This window comes from Dipteris shenzhenensis, chromosome 3 (genome assembly GCF_047967505.1).
Source record: "Dipteris shenzhenensis isolate YYH24624 ecotype China chromosome 3, Dip_SZ_1.0, whole genome shotgun sequence".
Lineage (NCBI taxonomy): Eukaryota > Viridiplantae > Streptophyta > Polypodiopsida > Gleicheniales > Dipteridaceae > Dipteris > Dipteris shenzhenensis.
This window is the reverse complement of record NC_141598.1, coordinates 19,000,431-19,016,390: the sequence shown is the minus strand read 5'-3', so window position 1 is coordinate 19,016,390 and position 15,960 is coordinate 19,000,431.

Here is a 15,960-nt window from a genome sequence, read left to right as displayed (position 1 = left end):
ACGTTTAATAGTATAGTCACTCACTTTTAAAAAATTGTAGATCCTGCGGCCTGGGGATCTCTGGAGAGCGCACAACTGTTGTTGGATTTGCTTGAGCTGGAGAGCTACCTTGGGTAAGAACTGTGTGCATTGTTTAATGCTTTATTTTTGTTAAAACAAAAGTCTTTTTGGATTATATTTGAGTGGGAAAACATGCTATTGTTTGTCTTTTAGGACTGTTCCTGATTCATGGTTTCTAATGAATCTCCACGTCCACAATCCTTTGGATGGACGAGTCCATTTGGGATATTACGTTGTCCTGGCTTGCCGGCTTCATAGGGATGATGGACCACAGACCATCACTGTTCGTTGGCTGGGATACTATGAATGTGTGTGGACACGAATTTTCTATCGAGGGCAAAATGGGGACTACACGTACACCTTTGCCAGCATTGTTGACAGCCCTTTGCGTCTGAGTAAGTACTCTAAAGAATGAGTTGGGTTTTACCAACATACATGTATAAAAGTTTTATGGCTCAATAATTATAGTTTCTAAGTTGTGTTTCTATGTGATGCTAGTCCAGATACGATTGTTGGTACTCCGTTGTATGTTCGTAGCCGTGGTGGACGCGGCGGATGTGGTGGACGTAGACTGAATGGCCGTCGCAGGCTTTTCCCTGCAGTACATGGCCGCAGACTTTTCCCTTAGGGATGTTTGTGTGTGTATTGTAGATTTTGTATGTTCAGTTATGACTTTATTTTGCGGCTATGTATTTGGATATATCAGTGAGTTCTTTGATGTAGCTATTGCATGTTCAGACATGTGACTGCACTTTTGGATGTGATATTTTGAAGTACTCTGTCTTACAGAATTTTTTTTTTGGACATGGCGGATGTGGAGTACATGGCTGACGCAAGCTTTTCCCTATAGTACATGGCCGCAGACTTTTCCCTTTAGGAATGTTTGTGTGTCTATTGTAGATTTTGTATGTTCAGTTATGACATTGTATGCGGATGTGTATTTGGACATATTAATGAGTTCTCTGATTTCACTTTCGGATGTGATATTTTGAAGTACTATGTCGTAGACATTTTTTTTGGTTAGAATATGTTGCTGGTTTCAGACATTTTAGCATCTTGAGACCCGGCGGAGCGGGTCGCTAGCCCGTCATAGACGGGTCAGGTTACTCGTATATAGAAAAGTCCTTGAACCTCACCAAAAATGGCTACACCCAAGCAAACAATGACCCTTTAATCATCTCAAAACTTAGAGAAGAGGTGTACATATTTTATAAAAATTGGTAGGAAGGGGGGTTTTTTAATACCGCTTAATCACACGTGCTATATGGGGTTTTTACATAGTGGCCCCCCCAAGCGTGATGGTGTTCACATATTCAAAACAATTGCTAAAAAAGTACTACCCACTGTAATCTTTTTCACCATGACCGCGGTGGTGTTGACAATGCAAAAAAAGTACTGACAATGTGATCTAACAAGTGTTGAAAAGTGCTAAAAATAAGTGGCACAAAGAGCTAAAAGTTTCCCACCTATGCTAAAAGAAGTGACATAATGAGCTAAAGCTATTGCCAAGTGTTGAAAATTATGGATACGTGTTGATAAAGCTAAAAGAAGTATCACTGAGTGCTAAAAAGTGACAATAGCTAAAATAAGTGCTTAAAAAAATATCCGGGATTTTTTGAAAGTATTCCCAAAAGTGCTCTGAATGTGCTCAAAAAATAAGAGAAGGTGAAAGGGTGATGAAACAAAATAAGTGAAAATCATGGATGTTTTTTTCATGTTAGTTTCGTTAAGAAGCTAAACTTTTATATTGCATTGAAAGTTTGTATGCCCTAATATAAATATATGTTTGCAACATTCGCTAGGATTTGAAAAGGCGGGAGACATTAAACTAAGCATGCTAGCTTCATCACATATGACAAGAACCAATATGTGAAATAAAAGTCTCGACATATGCACTCGAACTTGTGCACATGCTACATACTTTCTAGACTAAAATCCTGCAACCACTTGATTGTGCACATGGACTCGAGAATGTTTTTTGCCAAAAAAAAAAGAGGAGAGCCACTTTTAAAGCACCTATCCCAGATATGTTTTTTTAAGTAGCATCAATAAAACGAGCACTACTTCAAGCGTTAATTAGCACATCATTTGTGAAATTAAGGGCCTTACAACAATATTTACTGGTGCTAATGTGCTCGCACTATGAATTCGCGAAAACGTGCTGTTGCATCGTTAACTCCTCTTTGACACACATACATACACACAATCATCAATGTAGTACCCATTGTAGTGTCTAGAGCGTAAGGGTTTCCAACCATTCCGTTGAGCATTAAACTACAAAGCCTCGCGGCTATGGAAATGTTGCAGAAAACTGTCTACTATATTCTACATGACTATTATATGATTGTCCTTCTAGGTGCCTTCACTACTCTTCTTGCCTTTAATCATCCTTTGGGCAACAAAACCCATAACAAGATACATGCACCGAGAACCTAGTAGCAGACTGGATAACCACCCAGACATTACCCCTGCAGTATTGATGGCCCATGGTAACAACTTCTGCTTTCTTGATGCGTAGCATGTGTATAAGGGGGTAGTGTACGGACGTAGATTTGTTTTGTATTTGGGTCCTTCCCAAGACGGATCGGTTACCTTGTTATATTGCCCAGTCAAATGACATAACCCAGTACCATGTGTACATTCTGTAGCCCGTAATTCATCGACACCATGGCGAACTACATGCTCATATGTATTGCTGCAAACTCCCCGCACATATGTGTCGTTAAAGCTTCGTTTCATCCTTCCAGCCATCAGTCTGCTGCCATCGTTTTCCCCTTCCAAGGTGTACACCACGCTGTGTTGGGGTACTTTGAGGCAGCTAAATTTTTTAGGACAAAGAGTGTCACTGTTCCCTGAGGTGTCGGCTAACTGCATGCATGAAGTGTAGTTATCTCTGAAGTCGATGCAAGATAAGCTAACGCTTAAGCTCCCAAGATCTGCACTTGTTTTGAAGGCATTGCAAACGCTGGTCCCGTAACAGATTTCGGTAGTAGCATTTTCCCTGCAGCTGTTCCCCATACCCGGAAACTGCTCCAGGAGTTTAAGCCATTCTGAGCTGAGCTTGTCCAACTCCAAAAAGCCGTTAAGTCATTGCTACATTTGCTTTGAAGTTGCTCACATTCAGGTAAAGTATATACAGCTCCAGATCGATCGTCGCAGCGCTAACGTCCTCATAAGTTCCAGTCGTGTTACTTATGTAAGACAACTTCATGAATACTCTCAGGAATCGTTTGATGCGACCTGCCATGGGAACATCATAGGTGGGGTGGATATAACACTCTCCTGTATAGCCGCCACTGGCTGGGTTACAGTAGTCTCTGTAATTATAGTAAGGGACGCTATAGACCCAGGACTTTACGTCGAGCCCTTCAAACTCTGGGAGATCCAGGAGCTTGTCCAACTCACAGAAGGCACAATTGCTGCAATAGTACTGAAAAGAAATGCGCATATAACCTCGAGGAAAGTTGAAGTATAGAGCATCCACCACTCCTTTCAGGGAAAGCGATTGGTCTAAAGGCCTTGCATATACACATTGAGCATTCGACATTGAAGCAAAGACAGCTTACAACCACTCAAGAACATCCTCTCTTAAAAGAATGATTTTTAATTCGCCAATCTATTATGATGCAAGATCAAACAAGAAATACGAATGAATCTATCTCTGATACCAACCTTTTAAGGACCGCGACCTAAAAGCTTAAACGGAGTCAAATTTTGACCCCAAATGGAAAACTCTTTTGGGCTTTGTATGACACTAAATCCATTCTGGAATCTATTGTACTTGATCCTTGATCATTCGCCATGCCAGCTGGAAGGAATTCTGGCAGGTGAAGCACGGCATCCTTGGAGAATTGGACAGCGGTGACGTTATGCAAGGAATCCTTTCGGTAGCAGCGAGCTGGTTGGAGCTGTGATCATGCATTCGACTCCTGAACAGATTTCACGCCTTCGAGGTATGCGGGCACGCTACAATCGCAGAGGTAATCGGATGGGAAAGCACGGATGAGGGAAGCGTTGGAGATGGTGATTGTGTGCAGGGTGAGACGCGTGCTGTGCCATTGGATCCAAGTAAAGACACAACCCACAGCTACACAACAGACCGCAAAGAACAAGTTGACGAGGAAGTCCAGAAGGGGGAATGCGGGAGGCTGGTATTGAAGCCTCCTGAACAAGCTCCATTCGGATACCGTAGACACCACAGTGCCCATGTTTTTTGGGAGGATGAAGAGCAGCTTGTGAAACTTTAGACGTGGCCTAGCTTACAATAGAGGCAGCCGTGGCCTAACTTGCACTAGGTATGTCAAGGCACGACGCAAGAGATCTCGGAAGACTAGATACCGTAAAAGATACTATATCCCTGAGATACTGATCCATCCTTCAATTGCCACAATCATATCCAATCCCATTCCATTCGAATACTAGACGACGGGAAACAAGTTCTACACTTGCTCTGTGCACACCCGCTGTCATTTTTGCTGGGTGGAAATTAACCTCCAAGATAGTGCGCCGGCTGAATGCAAAGGGATGATGATGGCCAAGGCTCTTTTCAAGCCCGTTTTATATCAGCCTGCGGGGCTGATGATTCTTGGGTCGGTTGTGACGATTATGCGTGTATTAATGTGTGTAAGGCCAATTCTTGCAGATATATCGGGTTTTGTCATATTAACGGTGTCATCATTGGGCACGTGCGGGCACCTGAAAGCATAAACTGTTAAACAACCGATAATAGGCTACCCTTCAAAATTGAGGTCCGATATCACCTCTAGATCATTGTGGCCTTTCCCATGCATGAGTAGGCACGGTTTTCCTCGTCGGCGCTGGCTCGTTGCTCACAACACTCACATCACACCACCATAAGTTGCATGGCGAATGATCCACCACCCCAACACGAGCCAAAGATCCCGTCGACTACGGGTTAGAGACCTGCTCCGCTGCAAATTGTAATTAACTCAATAAAAGGAATTTCAAATGAAGGTGGCTTTTCACATATGTATGCAATTAGTATTTCAATTAATGGAAATTGTTTATGACATGAATTTTTTATCTAGGTATCAAGGAGAAGAAGCTCAGAAACATCGAACGCATTGCATACAAGTAAGTATGGTGAATCGTGATGCTATCGAGCAATCGAAAGATTGTTCACATCACGGAAAGCATACAAATCATGGCAAAAGAGACCTTTGAACATGATCCCCGAATTGTAGGAACCCATTCTCTCTTTGGCAACTAAGTGACCTCAATTTTAGCAACTTTATTCTTTCAAGAGAAAGATTACGCAAGCACTCTTTCATAGCCTTCCCTTGATCACCATTGAAATCATGCCAACATTGACAGTCGTTAAGAATAGCTTGTGATTCCCAGCTTTTCAAAAGCGATATAACTTATTGAAAGAATTAGCTACCGCGGTGATGCAAAGCCTACTATTGGCGGCCTTTCCTGCTAGGGTAACTGGTGAGGCAAAGATCGGAGAAGATGCTTAAAACACTCATTTGCACTTGAAGCTAATTCATTTGATTGTCGCAAGATTGGGACCAAGTTTTTGTAGAGAAATAGCATGCCCTGGTTTTGTTTTGCTAAAAGGCATCAAAGACAGCAATTAGTAGAACATTAGAGACAACAAGATAGCTCCAGGTATCTGAATTCTCATGTAATTTAACTCAGGTGCATAGCCTATCTGCTATGCTCTGGTTCTGTTTTGCTAAAAGGCATCAAAGACAACAATTAGCATAATAGATCAAAGACAACAAGATGGATTTAGCAATCCAAACTTTGAGAACAGCATAGAGGAGAGCCTTTCCACCAGTGTCGACTCTATGGGGCTTGAAGTATCCCCTAGGATTGGAATCCAATTTGGCGATGACTTCTCTTCTGAAGATGGATACTCCATGGGAGTTAACGCGGAGATCACTTCTCGATCGAAGATGGAGAAGGTTTGTTCACTTTGGACGGAGCTAGCAAACTGAGTCAAGGTGGCAACGATGAGGTCAAACATTTTGGCACTTTGTGGAGTGTGGCAGTCAGGGCATAGGTAGACACTTGATTTTGGTGCAAAAATCTCATGAATTGTGGTTGTCATTGTTGTCAATGCAGAGAAGAATTCTCCATAATGGAGGGTGGAAGAAGCGATGGTACAATGCCAGTCTCAATTGGGGAGGGTCAAAGAGAAATGTGTACTCCAATCTTTGCGTTGATGAAGTTGTGAAGAATGTGAGTGTACTCCAATCTTTGTGACGATGAAGTTGTGAAGAATGTGAGGATGTCTAGTCCTCAAAGTGACAAAGAACAAGATGAGAGAGAGACAGTTCAAAATTCGAGATGCACGGAGCCTCAATTGTAACTAATTTAAAACCAATGGCTTACATTCACCGATTTAGATCTAAGGGCTCGAATTAGTTCCATAGTCATAATTGATTAGCGTGCTTAATATATTATAGATAAAGTCAATATGAATGCAATTTTATCACCATAGAGAGTCTCAAGAGGGTTTGAAAGAAGAATACCATACTGTAGCTTGCTGTTGTTGCCAATTGCAAAACTTCCCTGTATACAACGTTGGTGGTAGAAGCCATTTCTCCATTATCGGCATTGGTCTCACATGCATCATCTGAAGAAATACCTTAACAGAACTTGATGATCGAGCACGCGAGAAAGCCACATACAACTGTCCATGACTAAACACTAGTGTCACCAGATATAAGCTAAGAATGGACATCATTTGGCCTTGTGATTTATTTATTGTCATGGCAAATGCTAGTCGTACAAGAAATTTCCTCCTCCTCATATCAAATGGAAGTTTCAAGCTACTAGGAAGGAAAGTAGTCCTTGGAATGAACACTCTATCTCTAGCACTAGCACTAGTTGTTGTAATTTTAGCTTCTAACACCTTCGTGTGGAATTCTTTGCATATCTATCGGGTCCCATTACATAGTCGTTGTCGAGGATTGAGATTGCGTAACAAAATGATTAGAGCATTCATCTTCAGAACCAATCGATAAGATGGGTATCCACCTCCAAGATCAAGGGTATTTAGATACTCTATCGCATAACAGAAAGAATCTCCATCAAAGTTAATCACTAAATCAGCACTTAGATGCTCTTTTTCAGTCCTTGGAATTGCCCTTAGGGCAGCAACATTGATTGCATCAACCTCAAGGTTTTGCAGTGCTAGAATAGCACGGTATTGAAAATACGGTGCATAATTTGCAACTATTGCAAGTCCTCCATACACCCATTCAATCAAGCCTTGCATCTAAAAGCATTTTCGATGGAATTATGACATCACCTTCTTTTTTGCATCTGTTTATCCCATTTCCAATGTCCAAAACCCATTGTATGAATGCATACTCTATTGAACTATCACCATTTTGGATAACTCACATATTTTGTGGAAGCTTTAACACTTTAATGCATCTCCATATTTTTGAGTGGCATAATGTAAAATTAACAATATCCCCTTGTCCCACCTTTGGAATGACTGGCAATACCTGCCTAAAATCTCCTCCGAGAAGAGAAAGAGAGGCGAGAAAGAGAGAGAGAAAGGAGAGTGTGGGAGAGGCGCGCTGCCGCGGTAGTGCACGAGAGAGAGAGAGAGAGAGAGAGAGAGAGAGAGAGAAAGAGAGAGAGAGAGAGAGAGAGGAGAGAAAGAGAGAGGGGTGCAAGAGAGAGAGAGAGAAAGAAAGAGAGGAGACAGTGGGAGAGAGAGATGCACTATCGCAGTAGCGGCAGCACAAGAGAGAGGAGAGAGAGCAGACAGAGGAGAGAAAGAGAGGGGGCGAGAGAGAGAGAAAGAGAGAGAGAGAGAGAGAGAGAGAGAGAGAGAGGGAGGGAGAGAGGAGAGATTGGGAGGGAGCGCCAGAAAGAGAGGAGAGAGTGGGAGGGAGAGAAAAAGAGAGAGAGAGGGGCAGGGGCATGCTATCATGATAGCGAGAGAGAGAGAGAGAGAGAGAGAGAGAGAGGGGAGTGGGAGAGAGAGAGAGAGAGAGAGAGAGAGAGAGAGAGAGAGAGAGGGGGGGGCGAGAGAGAGAGAGAGAGAGGAGAGAGTGGGAGAACGAGAGAGAAGAGAGAGAGGCACAGCGCGCGAGCGAGAGAGAGAATAAGAGAGGAGAGAGTGGGAGAGAGAGTGTGTGTGGGGGATGAAGCGGAGAGAGAGAGAGAAGAGAGGAGAGTGTAGAGGTGCGCTGCTGCGGCACAGAGAGAGAGAGAGAGAGAGAGAGAGAGAGAGAGAGAGAGAGAGAGAGAGGAGAGTGGGGGGGAAAGAGAGATGGAGAGCAGAGAGAGGAGAGAAAGAGAGGGGCGAGAGAGAGAGATAGAGAGAGAGAGAGAGAGAGAGAGAGAGAGAGAGAGAGAGGGGAGAGAGAGAGAGAATAGAAAGAGAGGTGAGAGAGAGAGAGAGAAAGAAGAGTGTGGGAGACGTGCACTGCCATGGCAGTGCGAGAGAGAGAGAGAGAGGAGAGAGTGGGGGAGAGAGAGAGAGAGAAAGAGAGAGAGCGAGCAAAGAGAGGAGAGAAAGAGAGAGAGGTGCGAGAGAGAGAGAGAGAGAGAGAGAGAGAGAGAGAGAGAGAGAGAGAGAGATGTGCTGCTGCGATAGTGGCAACGCGAGAGAGAGGAGAGAGGAGAGAGTGGGAGAGAGAGAGAGAGCAGAGAGATGAGACAAAGAGAGGGGGGCGAGAGAGAGAGAGAGAGAGAGAGAGAGAGAGAGAGAGAGAGAGAGAGAGAGGAGAGAGTGGAAGAGGCGTGCTGCACACGAGAGAGAGAGTGGGAGGGAGAGAGGAGAGAGTGGGAGAGAGCACGAGAAAGAGAGGAGAGAGTGGGAGGGAGAGAAAAAGAGAGAGAGAGGGGTGTGCTATAGCGGCAATGGAGGAGAGAGAGAGAGAGAGAGAGAGGAGAGAAAGATAGAGGGGGGAGAGAGAGAGAGAGAGAGAAAGAGAGAGAGAGAGAGAGAGAGAGAGAGAGAGAGAGAGAGAAAGGAGAGTAGGAGAGCGAGAGAGAAGAGAGAGAGGCACAGCGCACAAGTGAGAGAGAGAGAGAGAGAGAGAGAGAGAGAGAAAGAGAGGAGAGAGTGGGAGAGAGAGAGGGAGAGAGAGAGTAAGAACGAAAGATTGTGACTCTCAAAGATAGAAAATCTTACCAATGAGGAGGAGAAATGAGTGGGCGACGATCAAGGAGGGATAAAAGAAATGTTTTGATGGAAGAATTTAGGAGCTACGATCAATGAGGGATCTTAGAGGAGAGATAGTGAAGGAGAATGTAAACGTGCAGAAACTTGCAAACAAAACTATCTACCTTGGTGTGTGATTTAGCCGAAACTTAAACAAACAAAACTATAAACCTTGGTGTTTGAAAAGAGAAACATGTGGAAACTTGAAGTTCAAATTTCTCGCCTTTTTTAAAACTATGAATCCTTGTGTTTGAAAAGACAAACGTGTGGAAACTTGAAATTTGTGTGAAAAGACAACCTTGTGTTTGAAAAGACAAACGTGTGGAAACTTGAAAAGTGTGAAAAGACAAACGTATGCAAAAAGAAAAACTTGTGGAAACTTGAATTTTAAAATTTTCTTTTTTTTTAAATTTAAAATGAGTTTCACTTTCATTTTCAATTTACTAGTTCAATTTCTCAATTAAAATTTTTGAAATATAGTAGAAAAAAATGCATTTTGTGTTGGAATATAGAAAGTATAATTTTAATTTTATCACATTTTTGAAAATTTTAAAAGTAGTTTAACTTACATTCGTATATTATTAGTTTAATTTATTTCTTTTTAGGGAGAATTAATATATTCTTCTAGGTAAATATTAATTTTTTTATTTTAAGTCTTATTTTCTTAATTTTACGCTTAAATTTTTATATATTTTCATAAACTTTAAGTTAAATTAAATTTATTTATATTTCAAATTTTGTGATTTTAAACTAATAAGAATTTACTTTGTCAAAATTTAAACTTCTTATGATTGTGAATTTTAAATTCTTATTAGTTTTAAGTTAAATTAATTTGAATTAAAAAAGAGTTTGGGGGTTTGGGTTTAAGGTTTGGGGACTGGGGGTTTAGTGTTTGGGAGTTAGGGCTTAGGGTTTGGGGTTAGGGGTTTACGGTTTAGGGTTTGGGTTTGGGGTTAGTGTTTAGGGCGTTAGTATTTGGGGGTTAGGGTTTCGGGTTTGGGATTCAGGGTTTAAAGTTTAGAGGTTAGGGTTTAGGGTTTATGGGTTAGGGTTTAGGGTTTGGGAGTTTGGGTTTAGGGCTTAGGGTTTGGGGGTTTGGGTTTAGGATTTAGGGTTTGGGGTTTTGGGTTTAGGGTTTAGGGTTTTGAGGTTTGGGTTTAGGGTTTTGAGGGGGTTTAGGGTCTAGGGTTTGGGGGTTAGGTTTTAGGGTTTGGGGGTTAGGGTTTAAGGTTTGGGAGTTTAGGGTTTAGGGTTTAGGGTTTGGGGTTGTGGGAGTTGATAGAGCATTTTGCACTTATATCTGATAGACTTCAAATTTGTATTCAATTGTACTTTATTTCATTTTACACTATCCACGAGTTCATTGTAAATCCTTATTTTTTTTCACATTTATGCATGTATCTAAGCCTTGTAAAGCCTTTTAGGCTATTCCCAAAGCATGAAATTGATTGGGAAGAATGAAAACTTGATGTGTATCAATGGGACTCATTGTACTTTTGATTTATCAAAGTAATTGTAGTTTGTCAAAGTACCTAAAATTTTTGTTGTGCTTGAATATAGGATGGATCTTGAGGCTATAGCATTTGTCAATGGTATGACACTGAAATACAATGGAAGAATTTATGCCCCAAAGGACTTCACAAACTCGACCGTTGTTGACACAACAAAGAAAGCATGGTTCTTGGTATTGAGTAAAGGAAATCTCATTCTAGATAGTGATGACAAAGAGAGAGTTGGAGAAAGATGAGTGGGCATCAGATGTATCTTTCTCAAAGAGCAATTTTATTCAAGGGGGTTGTTGAGAGTTGTGGTGCCATGAGCACATGTAGAGCAAAGGTATGAGTAAAGGGAAAGCTGCCACATGGCATGGAGGAGATATCCCACATGTGAGCAAGCAAATGGATGTAAGTACCCTCACCTATAAAAGGGAGGTTCATTTGAAGTAATATCAATCAAGCACTTTGCACTATCTCAAGATTCTCTTTATGAGTCCAAGCTAATCTATCTTGGAACCTAATTGACTTGAGATACATGTCATGAGCACTCTCTTCATCATGTTTCCACATAGGTTCCATCCACCTTAGAGCGCTCCATAGATCCTGAGGCACGCATGTTTTGTCATGGTATCAGAGCATAGGTTTAGCTCTCCTAGTTTAGCTCATTAGTAGTTCATTAGGATTGCTTCCATTCCTAGATTAGTTGTAGGCATGCCTTAGGAGCTCATGTCTTTCTCCTAGGTTAGTTTTAGTTTTAGATTGAGAACAAGTTTTCGTCCCTAGAGAGAGAAATTTTCCGTCCATCCATTTCATGAGAGATTCATTGTGAGCTTAAGTGTTTCTTATTCTGTGAGAGCAAGAGAGTCCCTTGAGTATTTTCTTTGTGAGGATTCATGTGAGAGAGATTGAGAGAGGTTTTTTTTTGTTCCAGAGAGACTAGTAAGAGCAAAATCTGTAGCATCTACCTTGGTCTCTCTCAACTGACAGACATCAAGCCCTATGAAACCTACAACTACGCAACTCTAACGACACTCAAGCTTAGCTGAGCTCACAAACAAAGCTGTACCAGCAGCAGCATCTCGTTCTTGAGTTAGTGCTCCAAAGGCCAAAGCTCTCTAGGCCATAGATTCAGCTTCTGCTCCAACACGATTGCTCTCCAACAGCATAGCTACACCTACAATGACTAAATGAATGCCCAAAGCTCCATACGCCTTGTAACAAATGCTTCTGCCAGTAGCGTGGCCTCTCTAACTATCTGCCTTCTACACAATGTTGGTCGACCAACTACCTCCACTGGTGAAACCTCTGGCATCGACCTTCTGTGTCTCTGACGTGCCGACGGCTCCAACTCTCTGCACATGTAAACATCAACAGCCTGCAACAGCGGCGGCTCTCGGATCCCTCAGCGCTAGTGCCTCTCTTCATGCTACGCCATCAACAAGCTGCCACCAATAGCCTCGACTACTCACCGGCTCCAACGCCCATGCAAAGGCTCCATAGCCTACAATGACAGTGACCTATACACTAGCTCTTGCATCTCTGCCAGCAACGTGCTCCCCATCAACCTGGTGCCCAAGCACACACAGCACCACCTGCAGCTGTGGCGGTGCCCTTGTGATCAACGAAGCTTCTACGAGCCAGTCGATGCTCTTCCAACCGCCTTCGTCAACGACGCCTCTAGCTACACGACCAGCGCACCTCACAGCTACAATGACAGCGGCTGCCTCTGTAAAACAAGCTTCCCTGTCATATAGCCACAGCCACGGGATGCTATGCTCCAAAGCGCAGCAAGCAACCTGGTTCCTAGTTCATTTACAGCTCCGTCGCCATGCCCACGCCTCCGACGTCGATGCAGAGAAGCAGATATTTCTTTCTTCTCCAAGGTTTAGTAACCTTAAGACACGTGGTAGATAAGAGAACTAACCATAGTTAACCAACTTAACCAAAGGTTCTTTCAACTAACCTAGGTCAATGGTTAAGTGAACCCACACTAAACCATGGTTAGATTTAAATTCAGGTTTAGTTAAGTGCCACCTAAGCACAGAGTCCCTTGCTAAGCACAGTATGGAATTCAGCATGTGAATCCCTGTGCCACATCATCAAAGGCTCTCTTCTTCACAAAATCTTTGACAAGCCATAACTTGCAATCTAGGAGGAATCTGCACATGCTCCAAAAAGGGAAAGTGATTGTCTTTTAGAGCTCTACGCGCCTGTCAAGTCAGAATCATTGTATGCAATTAGACACTGCCAATATTGAAAGAAATCAATTGGTAAGACCTTTGCAACAAATGAAAAAGCAACGCATGAATGCAAAAAGCATGCCAAAAGCACAAGTGCATGAGATGACCATAGCACAGAAAATGGCATCCACACATAAAGCATTAAGGCACACGGAAGAACAAAGCATCATGCATCAAGCTACGTTAAGAGAAGAAGACAACGACATCGACATGAAGCATTGAAAAGTAAAATCCTTGCCAACCTTGCCTATGTTTTGTAAATCAAACCTGACCACCTGAGAGTAGCTATGAAAGCACCTAGGGGAGGTATTGACATGTAAAAAACCACACTTGACCACCTTAAGTAGCAATGCATGCACTAAGGGGAGGTGATGGAATGTAACTCACATCTGACCATCTTGCAGTAGCCGAAGGATTATGGCACCAATGGGAGGTGTTGAGAGTTGTGGTGCCATGAGCACATGTAGAGCAAAGGTATGAGTTAAGGGAAAGCTGCCACATGGCATGGAGGAGATATCCCACATGTGAGCAAGCAAATGGATGTAAGTACCCTCACCTATAAAAGGGAGGATCATTTGAGGTAATATCAATCAAGCACTTTGCACTATCTCAAGATTCTCTTTATGAGTCCAAGCTAATCTATCTTGGAACCTAATTGACTTGAGATACATGTCATGAGCACTCTCTTCATCATGTTTCCACATAGGTTCCATCCACCTTAGAGCGCTCCATAGATCCTGAGGCACGCATGTTTTGTCAGGGGCACCTTACTAGGAATAAAAATTGAAAAAGATAGCTGTACAATGATGATTTACACAAAGTCAAGAATGAGCAACAGATTGTTTCTTCTTTCAAAGAAAGATGCAATGCACTTTGTGATGCCACCGCCAAAAGCACCTAGATTTCCTGAATTGGTTCCTGCATTGGAGATCCTCCAACATGTGTGGGAGGAATTTCCCATTGAGGAAGCAAGAAAAATGCAGTCAAAGATTATCCTTGAATACTTTCAAGGTGTCATTGAACAAGGTTCAACTTCATTGGAGGGATCTAAGGTGCAAGAATCCACACATGAGAAAGGAAGTGATGAGACACGCCATGTAGACCTGGTTCATGGTAATACAAACGAGAGAGGAACTGGACTGGATGAGACAGAACACATTGTAGCATTGGATGAGGGTCTTGTACACATGGATGCTTACAAGGGATCTACATCTAAGACAGGAACTAAATTGGCTGAGACACGACATGCATCAGATGATACAGGACATATACATGCATCTCAGACAGGAATTGAATTGACTGAGACACGACATGCATCAGATAAGATAGGACATCAACATGCATCTCTTGTTCATGGTATTACTCACTTAGATGGTGTAACTCATGAAGTTGATGGAATAATATAATAAGTGCAGCCCTTAAGTATACTTGAAGTTGAGGAAATAGAAGAAGAAGTAGGGCGATCTAAAGCGGTTCGCATAGAGCCCCTAAAAAATAAACCTCGACATCAAATGCAAAAGGCAAGTACTTCAAGAGCTATAGTTCCAAGTCCTATAACTCGAAAAAGAGGTCATTCACATACAAAGAAAGGGCAAAGTAGAGAAGAGGAAGAACACAAAGAGGATGCAGAGGGTCTTGAAATGGAGTCAGATTTAGAAGCAGAAATGTTATCAATGAAGAACCTAGATCTTCACTTGAATGAGGCTGTGACAGATGAGGATCCAGGATATATATGGGCACAAGTTATACATGCTTCAACGGTGGTCAAAGCAAACGTCTTCACCAACAGCAGGACCTTAGATATTGTCTATGCTAAAAAGATTTTTCAGGCTTTGATTGATGGAAAAAACCAGTTGTTTCCAATTTGGTACTTCGTCCAAGGGCATTTTGGCCAGTCAGAGGAGATTCTAGTCAATCCATCAATTTCTCTCAGCCTATAGATTTTGAGATGCTATTCACTGAGTTCCTCGAAAAACAAGTTCCCTCACTTCAAGAAGGATAGAGTTCAGTGAATGATCCAGAACGACATATAAAGGATGCCAAGAGAAATTTCTTAGCTCATTGTACATTTGAGGTAATAGATGGTCAGCACTATGCCTATGCTTGTAATGAGCCCATTGGATATGCTTTGGATGGTGAAAGTAATCACAAATTGCCTTTTTCATCAAGTGTTATGCACAACCGCAAAAAAAATGAGTTTAAGGTGTGTTATTCTAATGCAGACATACCAGATGGACATGATACTTTGCATTTGTGTCAATCCAACCTATTTTGAGGTCTTTCAAAAGTATCGTGCCCATCAAATATGCTTTGGATGGTCAAACATGCCACAAAGAGGCCACAAACTCCATTTTTCACCAAGTGTGATGCACAACTGCCAAAAAACACGCTTTGAGGTGTGTTATTCGAATGCGCACATACCCGATGGCCATGATACTTTGCAAGTTAAAAAATAAAACATATTTTAAGCTGTGTGTAGATTATCATACCCATTGTATATGATTTAGATAGTCAAAGTTGCCCAGGGATTTAAAAAGTATGTTTTTTAAAATAAAAATGCATACTTTTCGACTAAAGATCACGTCCTAACGCCCTAAATGCAAAAAAATGCGGTTCTTTACACCGGTTGATGATCGGAAGACCACCGCATAGTACACGCTCTTATCGCATGGTACCATTATGAAAAATATTGCATGGTGTCTAGCCATATACCAAGTGGTATCAGTTGGCCTGCACGGTTCGTGGTCTATATTGGCAGTAATTATTAGGGCATCAGTAAACACCACCGGTAACCTTCCTGCACCATGCGTACTTGTCCAATTGGCACGTGTGATAGCCTAGATCATCCGATTGGGAAGGATATGAAATCTTGTATGTTGAGATACCGCACGGTATAGGAAGGGTACTAGTGGTGTTTGTGACAAAATCTATAAAAGGGCCCCGCCCTCGCTACTACCACCCTGCAAACCTATAGCTCTCCTGCTACAACTCCCGCCTTCAGCTTTTG